This window comes from Humulus lupulus, chromosome 4 (assembly GCF_963169125.1).
Source record: "Humulus lupulus chromosome 4, drHumLupu1.1, whole genome shotgun sequence".
Taxonomy (NCBI): Eukaryota; Viridiplantae; Streptophyta; class Magnoliopsida; order Rosales; family Cannabaceae; genus Humulus; species Humulus lupulus.
The window spans coordinates 101,534,949-101,556,406 of NC_084796.1; the positions used below are offsets into that span (position 1 = coordinate 101,534,949).

Sequence of the window (21,458 nt, forward strand, 5' to 3'; positions counted from 1 at the left end):
TGATTAAGCCACTTTGATTAGAGCTTACAATAAAATATACAATGGGAAGTCTAGGCATATAAGTCTAAGACATGACTATGTGAGGGAATTGATTGATAAGAATTTCATATCAATTTCGTATGTCAAATCTTGTGAGAACTTGGTGGATCCATTTACCAAACCTCTTGGGAGAGATTTGGTGAGTTCTACAAATAGAGGGATGAGACTAAAACTCCTTGACCAAAAGATCACCCAATGATGGAAACCCAACTCAAAACATGTATACATCAAGTGTAGAGTTCAATGGGTAAGAAAAAATTGTTGATAAGGGAATAATTACAACATTAACGGCTTAAAATTCCCATCTAGGATGAGTTAATGTTGGTTGCTACCACGCATGGGGGTTAAGCCATAGGCTTTTAATGAAATTCAGTTGAAGAGCAACAAGAATCTCTAAAGGTAGCAAAGATGTTGTACGAATTTCACTTATATGAATCTAAAGGCGGTGCCACCTCTCAAGAGAGTATGAGTTTTCTCTCCAGATGGTTCATGAATGGATAAGAAAAAGGACATAAAATTACTAAGCGCAAAAAGTGAAAAATACATGAGTAATCGGGTAGAGGTGTGTGAGAGATTACCAGCTTTTATCACTAGGAATGTTGTGTTCAATCTTTAAAGAATACCTTAGCATTTCGATAGAAGCTTTGTAGCGTTTTCACAAAGATAAAGTTCAGACCCAAAAAGTACTTTATTTTATGCATTAACATCATTTGACTAGAGGATTGAGGATGTATTTAACCAAGTGATGGATTGTTATGATTGGTTAAATACATGGTGAAATTGGTTAGGCATGAAGAGGTGCAAAAAATCGTAACGGTTTCACTAAATTCAACGTATGAGAGTTGCCTATACATCTTTTGGGTCCAAAGTGTTTCTTTGGAGTATATAAGAGTACCCAAAAAATTTGGGAATATTTGGGGATATTTTGAGACAAGTTTTGGAATGCCAAGTTAGTGGGATTTGCATTGCATCACCTCCTATAGGCGACGCATCGCTGGTCCCATGAAGGACTACACTTGGCAACGCATCGCTTGCATAGTGGTGATGTGTCGCCTGGGCGATTCATACAGGATCGTACATTGACGTGTTTTTTGCTCCAAAATTCAAATTAAAATGCTCCAATCTCATTGATTGAGTCTAATGAGGGTTCCTATACTATTTAAATGGGTCATTTCAGTTAATTGGTGAATTTATCACTCACCTCTCTCTCTCACTCTCACTCTCTCTCTCTCTCTCTCTCTCTCTCTAGCTCTCAAAATTACTAGTTTTTTCCAAGATCTTCATCAAGAAAGCTTGACTTGCATGAAATTTCAAGCCTCGTGAATCACAATCTCATTACATTGTAGTAGCTTTAAGCAATCTCAAGGAGGAGTCTAGGAATAGAGATTTTTAGACAACAAATCTTCATTTGTGTCAAGCCTTTGATATATTTATTGATTCGCATAAAATCATAGACTTGTGATTTTATGTATCAATGTTCTTCAACATCAAAGGTCAATTCTACCACTTATTTTATTTGTGTTATGATCTTTGTATTATTCTTCCATTAGAGTATAGATCATTGTTTAATTCTTTAAGTTGTAATTTACAAAGCTAGGTTTAAAGCCTCAATTCCAACAATGTGTATGTTGTGGGGTTTGGGAATTTACCTAGTGGGGAATTAATAATCTCTAGGAGGTGGATTAGATCATTACCAGTGAAGGTTGATAGTAGAGAGTTATATGTGGATTTGATTGAGCTAGAAATGAAGGATTTTGACATAATACTTGGCATGGATTGGTTAGTCAAGTATGGGGCAACCATAGATTGTAAAAAATGAATGGTGACTTTTGAGCTTAAGTGAGAGGACCCATTTGTGTTTGTGGGTGCTATGAATGGATCTCACATTCCAATGATCTCAACATTGAAGGCAAGATACCTATTACCAAAAGGATGTATAGGATTCCTAGTTAGTGTAGTAGATACTACTAAGGTGATAACGGTTGGACCAGAGGATACCATATTAGTTTGTGAATTTATGGGTGTGTTCCTAGAAGATTTTCCTGGATTGCCATCACATCGAGAGATTTAATTTGTTATTGAGTTGGCACCTGGAACATAATCAATATATAAGGCTTCTTACAGAATGACACCAACAAAAGTGAAGGAATTGAAGGTTCAGTTACAAGAGTTTCTTGATTTGGGGTTTATTAGACCAAGATTTTCATCATGGGGTGCACCGTTGTTGTTTGTAAATAATAATGATGGGTGTTTGAGAATGTGTATTGACCACCGACAGTTGAATAAGATGACTGTCAAGAATAAGTATCCATTGCCAATGATTGGTGAATTGTTTGATCAGTTGCAAGGCAAGATAGTGTTCTCAAAGATTAATCTTTGATCTAGTTATCACCTGTTGAGGATCAAAGAAGAAGATATTCCCAAGACTGCCTTTTGCACGAGGTACGAGCATTATGAATTTTCGGTGATGTCTTTTGGACTAACCAATGCCCCAATGACCTTCATGGATCTAATGAACAAAGTGTTCAAAGACTATTTGGACCAGTTTGTGATTGTGTTCATTGATGATATATTGGTATATTCCCAGTTAGAAGAGAAGCATAAGGGACACCTCCAGCTGGTACTGCAGAGATTGAGAGAACATGGGTTGTATGCAAAATTTAAGAAGTGTGAGTTCTAGCTTCCTCAAGTAACATTTTTGGGTCACATTGTGAGTAAGGATGGGATTATGGTTGATCCAGCTAAGATTGAAGCTCTGAAAGATTGGCCAAGGCCAAAGAATGCCATGGAAGTTAGAAGTTTCCCTAGATTGGTGGGGTACTATCAACATTTTGTTAAGGGAATCTCGAGGATTGTGATACCCTTGACTGAGCTTACGCGTGAGAATTTGAAGTTTATATGGACTTTCCGATGTGAAAAATAGCTTCTACGAGATGAAATGGCAATTGATCACTGTACCAGTACTTACTCTTCCCTTAGACAAGGAAAAGTTTGTAGTTTATTGTGATGCCTCGAGGCAGGGGTTAGGTTGTCTTTTGATGAAGGCTAGGAAGGTGATTGGCTATGCCTCAAGACAGTTGAAAGAGTATGAACAATGATATCATACTCATGATCTAGAACTGGCAGCAATGGTGTTCGCACTAAAGGTATGGCGACACTACTTCTATGGAGAAAAGTATGAGATATACACCGATCACAAGAGTTTTAAGTATTTATTCACACAAAAAGATTTGAATATGAGGCAGAGACATTGGTTTGAGTTGGTAAGAAATTATGATTGTGAAACCCTCTATCATCAGGAAAGGCCAATGTTGTGGCAGATGCCCTAAGCCAAAGAGGTCCGGGACAAGTATTTAACAAAAAACAAATTTCAGGAAAGTTGGCTAAGGATATGACCAGAGCTGGGATAAATTTCGTCGTGGGTCAATTACTCTTCAGTCTACACTTCTTAAGAGGATTAAGGAAGCACAAAGGAATGATCCACAAGTGGTAAAGCATAGGGGGGATGTCTTATATGGAGTAGCTAAATACTTCACTATTTCTGAGACTGATATGTTAAGGTATAAGGATAAGATATGTGTTCCGATGGATGTTGGTATTAAAAAATAGATTCTGGATTTGTCTCATACCACACCATATTAGTTACATCTAGCACCACAAAGATGTATTTGGATTTGAAATCTTTATATTGGTGGCCAGGGATGAAGAAAGATGTAGTGGAATACATGGCTAAGTGCCTAACTTGTTAGCAAGTGAAAGCTGAGCACCAGAGGCCACCGGGGTTACTACAACATATGGGCATTCCTTAATGGAAGTGGAAGGATATAATTGTGGATTTCGTGTTTGGGTTGCCTATGACTGTGGGGCATTATGATTCTGTATGGGTGATAGTGGATTGCTATACCAAGTCGGCACACTTTTTGCCTATGAGAATGAACTATAGTGTGGATTAGTATGTTGAGTTATATTTGAAGGGAATTGTGTGTCTCCATGAGGCATTGAAGTCTATAGTGTCAGATCAAGATCTCACATTCACTTCCAAGTTTTAGGGAGGTTGGCAAAAAGCAATGGGTACAAGATTGAAATTTAGCACTGCTTATCATCCTCAGATAGATGGGCGATCTGAGAGGATGATCCAAATATTGGAGGACATGCTTCAGGCATGTGTATTAGACTTCAAGGGATCATGGAGTAAGTATCTTCTCTTGGTTGATTTTTCCTACAATAACAGTTATCAATCAACTATCAAAGTAGCCCCATATGAGATGTTGTATGGTAGAAAGTGCAGATCACCCATCCATCAGGATGAAAAGGGTGAGAGGAAGTATCTTGGTCCTAAGGCGGTTCAAAGAACAAGTAAAGCTATTGAGAAGATTAGGGCTCGAATGCTTGCTTCATAGAGTATACTGAAAAGTTGCGCATATCCAAAGCATAGGAATGTGGAGTTCCAGATTGAGGACTATCTTTTTCTCCGAGTTTTGCCGATGAGAGGAGTAAAACAATTTGGGAAGAAAGGGAAACTAAGCTCTAGTTTTGTTGGACCATTTGAGATCCTGGAGAGGGCCGAGTAGTTGCCTTATAGATTAGCCATGCCTCTAACTTTTTCAGGAGTTTATAAAGTGTTTCATGTATCGATGCTTAGGAAATATGTGTCAGATACAACACACGTTTTGAGTTATGAGACCTTGGAATTAAACAAGATCTATCTTATGAGGAGAAACCAGTACAGATTTTGGACAAGAAAGATAAAGTCTTACGGAATAAGACTATTTCCTTAGTGAAAGTATTATGGAGGAACAACAAAGTAGAGGAAGTGACTTGGAAGCTAGAGTCGGATATGCGGGATCAGTATCCCGAGTTATTCAGGTAAATTTCAAGGAAGAAATTTCTATTAGAAGGGGATAGTTGTAGCATGCTTGGAGGGCATGAGTGGTATTTATTGTGGAATTATATTATTATATAATTGAATATGCTTGATTATGTGCATTAAATGTGTTTAAAGACCCGCTTTTGATAAAATAGGGCATTTTCATAATTTTGACCAGTTGATGGTATATTTGTAAATTTTATGTGCTATGCGCATTGTGACCACATTATTACGTGGGTATATGTTATGAGAAATTGGTGGAAATGTCCTATTTTTATGATGCATTTTGCACTATGGCCTACTTTACATAGTTTTTAGTTAAATGGCCTCTTTTATTAATGAAACTTTGTTATTACTCTTTTTGCCCTTAGAATAATATAATATTAAATTAAAACAAAAAAAACCCTAAAACTATCTTCTTCTTCCTCACTCATCTCACCCACCCACCTACTGTTGGGGTTTTATGCCCTAATTAAAACCCAAATTCTTTGTAATCTCATTTTATTATCAATAAAAGAATAGAAATCATTTTTTGACTTGGTCAATCACTTTTCTCACATGTTTTATTTTCATGATTATTTATTTAATATAAACTTCTATTAAATCCCGAGCATATAGCTAATCTTATTTATAGTGACGTAATCACAGTGGAATATAAATATGATTATATGTTCAAAATAAGTTAGTCCTAAGATTAGTCAGTGCACCGGATTTACACTGACTTGCCAATCTACGATATGATCTACTTACACATTACAGTGTTATGTTCTTTCCAGAACATTAGCAAAGTAGATATGATCGGATGTATATGTTACATCGGACAGGACCGATATTGACAGTTGATAAGATAAGTAAACATGCCGTTATTATCTATTCTAGTCATATCATATAGTTGACCATAGGTCAATTCAATCTCAATTCTGAGTGGTTAGTATTCTAACTGATTGTATTATTTGAGTTCTTTGACTTGTTCGTTACCAGCTTACCCTACGGACTAGCCCATACTTACATCTTGGGAACTCGGTAGTATAATTGAGTGGGAGTGTTAATCATAGATATGAACATCTATAGCTTCTGATGAAGAAGTGAAATGATGGTTTCCTTTTAGTTTGGTTCAAGGTGTTAAATGATAGAGATCTCATTTCAGTAATTAAATTAGTTTACTGAAATATCATTTACAAGGAACTAAGTGTTTTAAGGATAAAATACAATGAGGGGTAAAACGGTATTTTAGTCCTATCTCATTGTAGACCGTCTATAGAGGATTGAGTGACAATTATGGTTGTAACAATGGATAATTAATAGCGTATCTATATTTGTTATGGAGCGTTCTATGAATTCAAGAGTGCAATTCCAAGTCTATAGTGGAGTCACGAGACATTAATAAGTTAGTAAATTTATTTGTTAGATTTATGATAACTTATTGGAGCTTGATTTCATAGGCCCATGGTCCCCATTGTACCTTGGATAAAATCATCTAGATAGTCTCAATTAATTGATTTAATCATCAATTAGAATTATCAAAGTTGACCAGGTCAATTTTGGATAGTTTCAGAGAGTTGTGTAATTTTGAGAAGAAAAGAGAAATTATGGCAGATTTATTAATTAAGATAAATTGGTATCTAAATTAATAAATAATTTTAAATCAAGGTTCAAATTATAAATAATTAATTTGATAAAGGATTTAAATAATTATTTAATTAATTAAATCAATAGAAAATAATACAGGCCTTGATTTTAAGTCCAATGGGCTTATAATCAAATGGGAAATTTCACAGGCCTATAGCCCATGATAATTTCGACCTAGGGCTTCAAAATGGCTGTTATTTTATTGATTTTTTAATTAAATTAAATGGCCTAATTGAGTCTATAAAAGGAGTGCTTAGAGAGAAGATTTTAGAGACGACAGATAAGTCACAAGTCAGATTTTCTGATAGTTTTATATTCTCTCTAAACACAAGTCCTTTTCTAAGCCTCTTTGTTATTTTCTCTTCTTCTCTCTATATCTATCTCATGTGTTGAGAATTTCCCACACTAGTCTAGGTGGTTCTAAGGATACATTGGAAGATCGTGAAGAAAATAGAAGATCGGTTCAGTTTCTTGATAATACTCTGCGACAGAAAGGATACAAGAGTTAGAGAAACTGAAGGAAGGACTCTTAATTCCGCTGCGTATATTGTAAGTACTATATTATTTGTTTCTCTTTGAATTCAATTTTAGAAACATGTTTTAGGCTATCTTGTATTAATTTGTTTAATATTAGATATACATGAAAATAAATAAAGATCATGTATAAGCTTTTTCTAACACCTACAACCACCCTCCCCCATCTCGCCGCCGCCACCACCACAACCACCTGGGATAGTCGTCGGGGACCACTGCCCTTCACAGCCGCCACCACACCTCTCCACAAATCTGGCCAACAAGGTTAGTTTACATGAGTTTTTATTAAAAATAAGATTTGATGTTGTTTTTGTAGATTAAAAGTGTAAAATGATTTTTTTGGTGGAAATGACCTATTTTTATGAAGCATTTTGCATTATGGCCTACTTTACATAGTTTTTAGTTAAATGACCTCTTTTATTAATGAAACTTTGTTATTACCCTTTTTTCCCTTAGAATAATATAATATTAAATTAAAACAAAAAAACCCTAAAACGATCTTCTTCTTCCTCACTCATCTCACCCACCCACCTACAACCACCCTCCCCCATCTCACCGCCGCCACCACCACAACCACCTGGGATAGTCGCCGGGGACCACTGCCCTTCACAGCCGCCACCACGCCTCTCCACAAATCTGGCCAACAAGGTTAGTTTATATGAGTTTTTATTAAAAATAAGATTTGATGTTGTTTTTGTAGATTAAAAGTGTAAAATGATTTTTTTAGTAGATTGAAAGTATTAGTAAGGAATTGGGTTTATTTATGGAGTTTTATGGAGCTTAAAGCTTGAAAATCTGAAAATTTAATGGTGGTTTCGACCATTTTCGGGGATAGAGAAACCCATAATTTTTTGAAAGGTTGTCTGATATTTCAGACTAGCTGTCTAAATTTCAGACTAGTCGTAGTATATTTTCGACCACCAGTCTAAATTTTAGACAATATGCAAATTTTCAAATAGCATGTCATTTATTTCGACCGCTTATCGAATTTTTAGACAGACTGTCGAATTTTCAGATTTTAATTTTCTTATATAATATTTTAATTTAAGTAATACCAATAATTTATATTAATTTATTTTTCATATTTTTTATTTAGGTGTTATCGAAAAACATTGTAATATTATCTTATGGATTATGGAAAAAGAATGAAGACTCGTGGAAATGGATTTCAAATGGCTCACGATCAAGATCAAGTTTGGTACAAACTAACCTCACTTTTGAGGAGTTAGTTGAACATATTTATGAAGTTACAGAAATCGATCGCAACCTCTTCGATATAGAATTAACTTACAAGGTAACGACGATGGTGGAAATTGAACTGATTGCAATAAAGAATAGTATAGAAGTTGTTAGTTTATTTACATGGCAAGAGTGTGATATAATTTCATTATGTGTGGGTTCGATAAAGAAGATGGAAAATGCACTCACTAAGGATAAACTTGTTATTAATATTAATTCTACTACAAAGGTTGACTCTATTGCGGATGTTATCCCAAAATTTGAAAAGGATGATGTGGAAGTAAACTTGACACGTGGCATGGATTAGTTGGGTGATCTGACTTAGCAGTAGCCCAATGCATCAGAGAAAAATTTGGACTGCTTGTGAGATGCCATGGTCAAGCCAAATACACCCGAGGAGAATACTTGGGCTAAAGGGTGCTTGGCTCGGGCCCTTATCCGAGAAGCCCAAGTGTTTGGTTCAAACTCAAGTCTAAGGAGTTTGAAGGATGAGTTTGGACTTTGGCTCGAGGGACAGAAGCAGCAGGTCCGATCGAACCTCAAGCTTGAAGAGCTCCTAGGTGCTTGGCTCGAACCTATCCGAGGAAAGCCTCCTAAGTGTTTGGCTCGGATGTGTCCGAGGTAAGCCTCCCAAGTGTTTGGCTCGGACGTGTCCGAGGTGAGTTCCCTAGGTGGTTGGCTCGGACGTGTCCGAGGTAAGCTTTCAAATTACTTGGCTCAGACCTATCCGAGGTAAGAAGCCAAGGAGGAGAAGTCCCATGCATGCTAAAAGATGGACTTAGATTTTGGCCAAGGAAAGGCCACACACAGTCCGATCAGACCTTAGTTTGAAATGCCAAAGGAAGTTGCCTCGGACTTGTCCGAGGTGAGATGCCAAGGAGAGTGGCTCGGACCACCTTGGTCCGAGGAGAAGGCCACACAAGGCCCGATCGGACCTTAGTTGGAGGAGGTTGGCTCAAAGTTATCCGAGGTAAGAAGTCAAGAAGATTGCCTCGGACCTATCCGAGGTGAGAGGCCAAGGAAGATGGCTCGGACCACCTTGGTCTGAGGAGAGCCAAGCATGCATGACCTTGGTCCGAGGAGAGCCGTGCATATATCACCTTGGGCCAAGGAAAGCTTGGAGGAGTATATCTGACCAATACTTGCATGTAATCAACATGCATGTGTTTGACCAAGAGACTACGTCAAAATCCCCGGAACGACTTCAGCAGGAATCGGTCTGGGCACCCGGGAATCTTTCATTCCTCACTCAAATTGAGGAATCGGTTGTATTTTAAATATTTCTTGTAATTTAAATATAATATGAATAATAAAATATCCCTATCTAAAGGGGATATCAGTTGAAGATCCCAAGCCTATAAATAGAGGGTTGGTGTGATCGTAAAGGGACTTTTGGCAAATTGAGAATTAATATGTCTTCTAGAGAGAGAAAGTGTGTTTTTCTTGAAAGAATCCCTTTTTTGTATTCTGGAATATTTACACTGAAGAAACTCAATTGACACTGGTTCATCTGATCTTAAGTGTGAATAAGATAATATAATCTCTAAGTGGATTAGGCTATTACCGACTATCGGGGCTGAACCACTATAAAATCTCGTGTTATTTACTTTTATTGATAAAAAACTGTCTGTTGTTGTTTATATTCTCTTGAAGGCTTGTCGTATTTGACGTTCTCACGTCGTTGGCTAAAAACACAGTCAACAGCGGACCTTTCTAGTGATGATGATTTTGATGATGTTGGTTTAAACGAGGATAACGATGTTGGTTTAGATGATGATGATGACGATGAAAAATACGGTGATGTTGAAGAGGGGGAAAGAAACAATATTTATGATGGTCTTGTTGAGGTAAATTTGAATGTCCCATGTCATGAAAATAGAACTTTTGATGATTACTTTGATGGTGCATACATATGTAATGTTCCTGTCTCTAGTTTTGCACTTACACTATTGAAGAAAACCATGGTCCACTTCCTCATGTATGCCATGATGATCATTGTAATGGAACAAGTCATGTTAGTAGTACACCAAGCTCAAATGCAACAAATATTGTTGAAGAGGTTTTTTGTGTTAGTCAATATTTTGTAGATAAGAAAGAGTTGAAGATGAAAGCACACATGCTTGACCTCGCCATTAATATTAAATGAATAGGGAACAAAACGAACACAATTCATCAACAAATTAACCCAAGGTGTGGCAAAACCAAGTTTGAGCATAGCCATCTCTAAGAAAGATCATTCAACTTGATCATATGTCTTACTCATATCCAATTTCATTACTGAAAAACATTTCTTTCCCTGGTTAAGAGCATGTAAGTGCACATGTAGTCTAAAATTAATGCAAATTATGCAATGAATGTCCCAAAGTAGAGATTTGTATTTTTCATCTAATGCTCTACGGTTCAATGCAATATTATTTTGTATATATGTGATTTTGATGCTTCAAAATAATCCTAAAATAGTCAAACCTACTACTTTGGATGGTTGAAATTATATCATGACCTTTCTTAGTAGTTTTACTAGGATATCCACCACTCAATCCTTAATCATCAAGTGATTGTTGGTTAACAAAATTTTATTTGAAAAATATTAATTATAATCCAATAATGATGATATGCACTTTATTTAGCTTTAATTATTGGACCTTTTTTTTTGGACATTTTAACAATTTTAGACCGATAGTTGAAATTTCAGACAACCTGTCAAAATTTTGAAATAGGCAGTCTAAATATCAAGTTTCTTGTTGAAATCATTAGACAGGTAGTCGAAATTTTGGACAGCCTGTTGAAATATTGATACAAGTATTCTAAATTTTAGACTGTGTGTCAAAAATGATACAGAACATCTCAAAATTAATAATAACCCATCGAACTATAAGATGATTGAGTGTCATGAGTAGCTCCCAACATCAACAAATCCCACATTCTCTCAAGAAAATTCCACTAACTTCAAAAGACCTTCAAGAATTTCCTTAAGTGTGTTCTTTAGAGTGACCAAAAGTGAGAGTGATAGGGGATGAATGTGAATCTGCTAGAGTGTTTAGCCCAAAGCCCCATCTTGACTTAGTCCCAAATCCAAAAAGACATTTTTGCTCCTAAGCAAACTCAATCCCAAAACCAAACTCGTCTGAAATATCGACAACTAGTCTCAAATATCGACAGTCTGTCTAAAAATTTCGACACCTCGTCTGAAATTTCGACAGTCCGTCTAAAACTTTCGACACCTCATCTGAAATTTCGATAACCTATCTAAAAATTTCGACAGGCTGTCTGAAATTTCAACAAGTTGTCTGAAATGTTTGAAATGTCCAAAAAGGCTCCAATAACACAATAAAATAGCATATATCTTAATTAACATTTTATAAACTTAAACAAAACTTAATCTTAATGAGTGGTAAATATTTCATTCAAACTACTATGATGATCAAGGATTGGGTGGTAGATATGCTATTGAGGTACTGATATGATGAGTATCTTCATAGTATTATAACAACATTTTATCATGTAGAATTGGATCTTAATTATACATTTTTGACAATTAGTCATGAGTTTCGACAACTTGTCTAAACATTTCGACAGGTAGTCTCAAATTTCAACAACATGTCTAAACATTTTCACAGATTGTCCAAAAACTTTGAAATGTAAAAAAAGGCTCCAATAACTATATAACGATATATATATATATATATTAATTATACTACCCTAATTAATATTTTATAAAGTTAAACAAAACTTAATCTTTATGAGATTATGATGATTACAGATTGAGTGGTACATATTTCAATCAAACTACTATGATGATCAAGGATTGGGTGGTAGATATCCTATTGATGTACTATTATGATGATTATCTTCATAGTATTAGAACAACACTTTATCATGTAGAATTGGATCTTAATTATACCTTTTTGACAATTAGTCATGAGTTTTGACAACTTGTCTCAAATTTCGACAACATTTCTAAACATTTTCACAGGTAGTCCAAAAAGTTTGAAATGTACAAAAAGGTTCCAATAACTATATAACGATATATATTAATTATAATATCCCAATTAACATTTTATAAAGTTAAACAAAACTTAATCTTTATGAGATTATGATGATTATAGATTGAGTGGTACATATTTCAATCAAACTACTATGATGATCAAGGATTGGGTGGTAGATATGCTATTGAGGTACTGATATGATGATTATCTTCATAGTATTAGAACAACACTTTATCATGTAGAATTAGATCTTAATTATATATTTTTGACAATTAGTCGTGAGTTTCGACAACTTGTCTAAACATTTTCGACCACATGTCTATATATATCGACATGTTCTCTTATAATTCAACAACCTATCTAAAAATTTTGACCACCTGTTTGTATATTTCAATAAGTGTGTTATGTTTCGACAATCTATCTAAAATTTTTGACCACCAGTTAAAAATTTTGATATGCAATCTAAAACTACCAACAACCAATTTCAATATTCAGACAACCTAGTTAAAACATTACATATCAAACCAAGTCCAAAATATGAAATCACACAATATTATCAAAACATTACTGTAATGTCCCAAAATCTCTAATGAGGTTTAATGGTTGGATAAGTAGGCTGGGAGGGCCATAATTGATTTATTATGCCATTAATTAATTATGTGCATGTTTACGTGAATTATATTATTATATGATGTTAAGTGCATGCATGTGGGTCCACATTTGATCACAGGGGCATGTTGGTAATTTGGCCCGTTGAGGGCTGATATCGCCCAATAAACTCCTAAGCAGTCGCAGTAGTAATCGGGCTATGTCGTATCCACAGAGAGGTAAAATACAAAATTAAAAGAAAGATTAGTAAATTAAAAACAATAAACTTTGGAAAAATGTGAATTTGAAAAAGAATATAAACATTAAATGAATAAAATCGAGGAATTAGAATCAGAAAGAAAGTATGGAAGGCATAAGTTTCATTCATGCAAACATATATATATTTTAATAAAATTGATTCATTATACTCAGCTATAATTCTACACCATTAATTATAGTTGGAAAATATATATATTAAAGCTCACCTTAAAATATGTTCTTTAATTAAATTATACTAACTTCTAATTTTAAAAACCTATCATATTATATACTTTAGAGCGACAAAATACCATTGGCAGAATGCAGTAAAAAGCATATAATATAACAAATATTCTAAATTAAATTAAAAACCTAAATTACATAAGAAGAGCATGACTAGACTTATGTAAAAGATAATAATAAATTTAGAACAAAAATTAGAAGAAAATAAATTTAATTGTAACAAATATATAGAAATGAAGAACAAAATAAAGAATCAATATATTAAAAATATAATGTAACACATGAACTCCACTCTAGCCTTTCCACAAGAAAATTTAGCCTAAAATAGGCATTGTTTTCACTCACAAAAATGTAAAAGAAAAATATGAAAAACTAATTGTTTTTCTCTCCAATACTCTCTACTATTCCCTTGCACAATCTGATATCATTTCCCTACATTTGGTTCTCTATTTATAGTGAAAATAGGACCCAAAAACGTGCAAAACCGTGTATAAAATAGTGGGAAAGTGGCTCAAAAAGCTGATGAAAATGGGAAGTGGCTGCTGGTAAAGTGGAGACACGAACTGACGCAGGGGACGCGTGGCGAGCAATGGTTGGATGCTGGGCTGGAGCGTCAGTCTTGGTTGGGTGCTGGGGAGCATGGGCTGACGAGTGGGACAGGTGGCAGTCCGTGGTTTGCTCAGCAGCTGCTCGTGTCAGGCGGACTGGACCTCGGCGTCAGACGTGTCAGCGTGGCAGGTGCGGCGTCAGGCGTGTCAGGGCAGCTGGCGGCTGGTGCTCGGCTTGGAGGCTCGGCTGGCTCGGCTCGGGTGGACGAATGGCAAGCTGCCATGTGGCAGCTGGGGAGCAGATTTTTCTTGGGTTTGGGCTCCATTTTGGGCCTAGTTTTGGGCCATTTTTCCTTCAAGAATGCCATTTTCTTCATGATTTCTTCAATTTTAATTCTTTCTTTCTCCTTTCTTTTTCTTTGTGTCAAAAATATATTTTATTTCCTGAAAATTAAACACAAATTAAATTAAAATTAATATTTTCAAATATAAAATATATGACAATAAATCCATGAAAATATTAATTAAAACTTAATTAATTTTACACTTTAAGATTAATAAAATTGATATTTTTTAGCACTAATCACAACCCCCAACCAGCTTATTGCTAGTCTCTAGCAATTTAAGCGAAATAAGAAATGTCAACATGATATATTTCCGGTCCAAAATTATAAAAGAACTTAAGTATTAACACAAAATGTTAGTAACAAGTCAACAAGAGTTATCAAACGTACTTCGAATAAATCTAGAGTTGTGAGTGTGTGCACCAAACTTGAACCTTCTTACCGCAGACCATAGCACATAAAAGCCTTCGAAATTATGCCAAGTAAAAGTCTCAACTCCATTAACCTCTCATGTAATTGAAAATATTTAAAGTTTAAGGGTTTCACTCATGGAGTTGGAAAAGAAGTAAGCACTCATCAAATGGGTATATATTTAGGACAAACTCTTAAATAATTATTGAAACAAAGATAGGAAATAAACTATTTGGACAACCACCATAAAGAGAACCACAAAACTAGTTTTTTCGGGATTTTAAGTTGAATAGACAATCTTTACATTTATTCTAAGAGTCATAAAATAAAACATGAAATTAATAAACATACATTTTTTTTTTTTTTGGACACAAGAGACAACATAATTGAAAATGATAGAAATATTGCTCTTGTATCTTTCTCTTTTTTTTTTCTTTTTTTTTTCTTATATATATATATATATATTTCTTCTTCTTCTTCTTTTTTTTTCATTTTTTTTTTCATGAACAACATAATAAAAGGCTCTCTAATAAGATTTGTCTATAGAAAATATTATCCCTAAAACATCATCCATTCATACCACAATACCTTGTCCAAATAATTATAACCATCTCTAAGAATCAATAAAAATTTAAAAGTTGTTTTCTCAAGTCTCACTTCTCACACAAAAGAATGAATTACTTAAACATGGAAAATTTCTAAGCAAATATGTGCTAACAACCATCTTACCACAACAATTGGCATGTGCATTAGGTAACTCTAGATAAATTCTTAGTAATATAGATAACAAAAATTGACTCAAAAGTAACATTTTGCAAAAATAAATAAGTAATTTTTTAAAAAATTTGACCGTGAAAATATTAATATGACAAAAATCAACATGAACGTGCATGAATATGCTCACCACCCCCAACCAAAATCTGACAGTGTCCTCAATGTCTCAAAAGATAATAAATGTAAAAGATCAAGGAAAGAGAACACCTGGATAGCGAGCGTCGAGTGATAGAGCGAATATTGAATCTCTAAAACATGAAAAACTGAAAACACAAAATGATAATAAATAAAATAAAATGACAAAAGGGAAATAAACAGAAAACAAACCTATGTACAAACAATTTGGAACACTACTCAGACTTGGTAAACCGGTTCAACGAGAGTGGCTTCTTCAGGCTGGGTCACCCTCTCTATGTAGTGTTTCAGTCGCTGGCCATTTACTTTGAATTCTCTCCCATCAGTTGGATCCATGACCTCAACAGCACCGTTGGGAAAGACAGATTTCACAACATATGGGCCAGTCCACCTTGATCTCAGCTTGCCAGGGTGGATATGCAAACGAGAGTCATAAAGATGCACTCGTTGGTTTGGCTCAAATTCTTTTCTTAGGATCTGCTTGTCATGAACCGCTTTCATATTAGCCTTGTAGATCCTAGAGTTGTCATAAGCATCGTTTCTTAATTCTTCAATTTCTGACAACTGAAGCTTACGATTGAGTCCTACCGCCTTGAGATCAAAATTTAGGCTTTTAACTGCCCAATAAGCTTTGTGTTCCAGCTCAACAGGAAGGTGGCAGGCTTTACCATAGACTAGCCTATAAGGAGACATACCAAGTTGAGTTTTATAAGCAGTGTGGTATGCCCAGAGAGCATCGAGAAGTCGTGAGGACCAATCTTTGCGGTCAGGATTAACCGTCTTTTCTAAAATTTGCTTAATTTCTCGATTGGCTAACTCAGCTTGGCCATTTGTCTGTGGGTGATAAGGCAATGCAACCTTATGAATTACACCATATTTTTGCATTAAGGTCTCGAAAGAATAGTTGCAAAAATGGGTGCCTTGATCACTTATGATAGCGCGTGGTGTGCCAAACCTAGATAACACATTTTCCTTTAAGAATTTCACAACAGTTGTGTTATCATTATTTCGACAAGGCACAGCTTCCACCCATTTTGAGACATAGTCTATGGCGAGGAGAATGTAAAGGTAGCCAGAAGAAGGTGAAAATGGTCCCATAAAGTCTATCCCCCAACAATCGAATATTTCTATTACAAGAATTAGGTTCAATGGCATCATATGTCGTCGGGACAGGGCACCTAATTTCTGACACCTTTCACATGATCGACAAAAATTGTTAGTGTCTTTGAACAAAGTGGGTCAATAAAGACCACACAGTAAGATTTTTGCAGCAGTCTTTTTCATAGAAAAATGACCACCACAAGCTTCATTATGACAAAAGTTCAAAACACTAAAAATTTCATCATCTGGAATGCAACGTCTCATAATACGAACCTCGACCAAAAATTTACATTTATCTTGTGCACTCCATGCAGTTGGAAGTTCGCCAGTCACTAAGTAGTTGACGATATGAGCGTACCATGGCAACTTAGTGACTGTGAAGAGATGTTCATCAGGGAAGTCATCTCGAATGGCTGGGCCATCAGCGGAATCAGAAAATTCAAGACGAGATAAGTGGTCCGCTACCACGTTTTCAACTCCTTTCTTGTCTTTTATGGTCAGATCAAATTCCTGTAACAGAAGGATCCACCTAATTAAACGCGCCTTAGCATCCTTTTTAGAAAGGAGGTATTTTAAGGCGGAATGGTCCGTGAAGACTGTGATAGGTGAACCAATCAGGTAGGAACGAAACTTGTCAAGTGCGAATACTACAGCAAGTAACTCTTTTTCAGTGGTAGAATAGTTCATTTGAGCACTGTTAAGAGTTCTACTTGCGTAGTAGACAACGAAGGGATTCCCTTCCCTTCTTTGACCTAAGACTGCCCCTATAGCATAATTGCTAGCATCACACATGATTTCGAACGGTAAGTTCCAATCTAGTGGCTGAATGATAGGAGCGGAAGTGAGTTTTGCAACGAGCGTTCGGAAAGATTCCTCACACTCAGGTGTCCAAATGAACACAACATCTTTTGCTAGGAGGTTTGACAAAGGGCGAGCAATTGTCGAAATTTTTTGTATGAACCTCCTATAGAATCCTGCATGCCCAAGAAAAGATCGAATGTCTTTAACAGTCTTGGGGGTGGGCAGCTTTGATATGAGTTCAATCTTTGATTGATCAACCTCAATTCCTCGTTCCGACACGACATGCCCCAAGACTATGCCTGATGGCACCATGAAATGACACTTTTCCCAGTTGAGTACTAAGCCTTTCTCTTTGCAACGTTTAAGCACAGACTCCAAATTGAGAAGGCTTGATTCAAAGAAATCTCCAAATACTGTCAAATCATCCATGAATACTTCCATACATTTCTCGATCATGTCACTAAATATGCTCATCATGCATCGCTGGAAAGTGGCTGGAGCATTGCACAGGCCAAATGGCATACGCCGGAAGGCAAAAGTACCAAAAGGACAAGTGAATGTGGTCTTATCCTGATCTTCTAAGGCAATCTCGATTTGGTAATACCCTGAATAACCATCGAGAAAGCTATAGAAAGGATGACCTGCCACACGTTCCAATATTTGATCGATGAATGTAAGTGGAAAATGATCTTTGCGGGTGGCTGCATTTAATTTTCTATAATCAATGCACATGCGCCACCCAGTTGTGACCTTGGTAGGAACAAGTTCCCCTTTTTCATTTTGTACCACTGTTACCCCAGATTTCTTGGGAACAACCTGAGTTGAGCTGACCCATTTACTGTCAGCAACCGGATAGATTATGCAAGAATCCAGAAGTTTCAAGACTTCAGTCTTTACTACTTCCTTCATCGTTGGGTTCAATCTTCTTTGAGGGTCACGACGTGGTATAGCCCCGTCTACCAATTGAATGTGATGGGAGCAAATTAATGGACTAATACCTTTGATGTCAGCTATCGTCCATCCTAATGCATCTCTTTGTTCTTGCAACACATTGATGAGTTGGCACTCTTGTGTGGCAGTGATCTTGGAGGATATTATGACAGGAAAAGTGTTGTCAGCTCCCACGAAAACATGCTTAAGACCGTCAGGAAGTTGGGCCAACTTTGGTTGAGGAGCTTGTTCAATAGATGGTTTTGGTGTTTCTCGATCTTGAGGGAGTTCCTCGAAGATTGGATTCCAAAACATGGTTCTTTTAGCCTGTGAGTGTTTGACGATTTCAGGGTTGATTGCAGACTCATCAGGCTCAGAACTTTCTGAAATTTGGAAGAGGTGATTAAAATGACTAGAAGTGTATTTTGATTCGACCTCTTCCGAAATAAGTGTATCGATCAGATAGGATTGGAAACACTCATCGTTGTCAGGTGGTTGTTTTCCGATGTGGAAAACATTCACTTCTAGAGTCATGTTCCCGAAAGAGATTTTCATGAGACCATTCCTACAGTTAATGAGTGCATTAGCTGTTGCGAGGAAAGGTCTACCAAGAATGATGGGAATTTTGGACTCTATACTCACTTCAGATTGAGTGTCCAAGATGAGAAAATCTACAGGGTAATAGAATTTTTCAATTTGAATCAAAACGTCTTCTACTATTCCCCGAGGTTTCTTAACTGATCGATCGGCCAGTTGTAACACCACAGATGTGGGCTTGAGTTCTCCTAGACCTAATTGCAAGTATATTGAATATGGCATGAGATTGACACTTGCTCCTAAGTCTAGAAGGGCTTGACCAAATTCATGTTCCCCAATTTGACATGAGATGGTGGGACAACCAGGATCTTTGTACTTAGGCGGTGTTTTGCAGTCAATTACCGCGCTAGCTTGTTCTGCCAAGAATGCAGTTTTCTTGACATGGTGCTTTCTTTTAATGGTGCATAAATCCTTGATAACCTTGGCATAAGCCGGCACTTGTTTGATCACATGCAACAATGGCAAGTTGATCTTCACTTGTGTTAAAAGGTCTAGGATTTCACCATGATTTTCCAATACCTTTCCAGTGGATTTCAAAGCTTGAGGAAAGGGTGCCTTTACTGGAGTGCTTATTGGAACATCATCATCTGGAGCGGGCATTGACGTACTCATTGTCTTAATTAACGGTGAAACCGTTCTTTGACCACTTCGAGTAGTGATGGCATTAACCTCTTTGAAATTTGTATCTGCAGAGGAGGAGGTTTGTGCCATGTGTTGCCCTTTTTGATGGATTAGAGGTTGAGCGGGAAGTTTCCCATGCTCTTGAATCGCCAAAGTAGTGTTTAGCTTTGTCATTTGGACTTTCATGTCTTTCATTTCCTCTACCATTTGTGTGAAACAAGCTTTGAGCTCTTGAGTTGAGGCTATTTGAGTTTGTGCAAGCATTTGCAAAGTACTCTCAAGAGAATTACTTGACTGCATGATATTTTGAGGAGCGTTGTATGATTTTGGTGGTTGTTGCTGCTCAGGCTTCCATTGGCTCCCAGATGCTTGGTTTGAATCCTTCCAGCTGAAATTTGGATGGTTGCGCCAACCGGGATTGTAAGTGTTTGAGAAAGGGTTATAAGGTTTCTTGTAATCCCCTAAAGCATTACATTGTTCCTCTTTTCCTCCTCTTAACTCACTAAGAGTTGGGCACTCTTGCGGTTGATGTTCCGTCCCTCCACAGATGAAGCATGGATCTCGTGTCTCTACCTTTGCAGCCATGTGGATTCCTCTACCTTCGTGAGATTTGAAAGCCTCGAATTGTTGTCTCAATGATTCAATTTGGCTTTTGATGTTGTCATCTTCCTTCAATTGGTAGATTCCAGTTAATCGTGGCTTGTCCATAGGACTCGGTCCTTTCCATGTGTAGGATTTTTCAGCGAGATCGTCGAGGTATTCGAAAGCTTCATCGGGATCTTTTTGAAGGAATTCGCCATTGCACATCATTTGTACGAATTGCCTTTGTCCGGTTGTGAGACCATCATAGAAAAAGCTTATCAGACGCCAGCTTTCGTATCCATGATGTGGGCATTGATTTATTAAATCTCTAAACCTCTCCCAGACTAGATGGAAAGTTTCATGGTCTTTCTGGATGAAGGTAGAGATTTGCCTCTTAAGGATGCTAGTCTTATGGGGCGAGAAATATTTAGCAAAGAATGCTTTTGTCATTTCGTCCCATGTTCCGATAGATCTAGGCCTTAAGGAATACAACCAGCTTTTTGCTTTGTCTTTGAGTGAGAAAGGAAAGAATTTCAATCTCACAATATTGGTGACATCAGCACGGTTGTTAAATGTAGCCACCACCTCTTCGAATTCCCGTATATGCACGTACGGACTCTCATTTTCCAACCCATGAAAGGTTGGTAAGAGGTTAATCATGCCGGGTTTGAAATCGAAATTTAGCATATTGTTGGGATACATTATGCACAAAGGTGTGGCTGTACGCGTAGGATGTAAATATTCCTGTAGCGTTCTTGGTTGGACTTCGTCTTGATGAGCCATCGTGGGTGGTTCAGGAAGCCTCGGTGAATCAGGAGTGTTTGAACGAATGGAAGAAAACGACGAACTAGGAGAGTTTTCTAAAGTTTCTACTTGTTGTCTCACAAATCTCCCTAGTGCGTCTCTGTTTCGTGGCATAAATATTTTTTTATTTTTTATTTTGTAAGTATTATAAGCGCAAATGTGTAATAATGTAATAAGTATACACCAAAATGTTCCCAGGCCAATTGGAAAGGCTGCCAAGGTACCACTTTAGGCCCAAGAGCTTTTCTAGAACTCCCCGAGGTTCTTAGAAAAGATTGGAGGGTAACGCTAACACAGACCTTATTTAAGAACCAATTTTTCTAAGACAGAACAAGTTTGGTTTTTACTAATTTCCAAAATTACACAAATGTTCTCAATACTTTGTTTGATTTTTTTTTTTTTAAATTTTATGATTTAAAATTTTATG

At 36.5% G+C, this 21,458-nt stretch overlaps 1 non-coding gene across 1 annotated transcript; it reads left to right on the forward strand.

The window, feature by feature from the left end:
- The first annotated feature begins 20,522 nt into the window (after window positions 1–20,522).
- LOC133833469 (small nucleolar RNA R71) lies at window positions 20,523–20,629 on the forward strand. Its single transcript, XR_009892847.1, has one exon. It is a non-coding gene; the product is annotated as a small nucleolar RNA R71 (small nucleolar RNA).
- The last annotated feature ends 829 nt before the right edge of the window (window positions 20,630–21,458 follow it).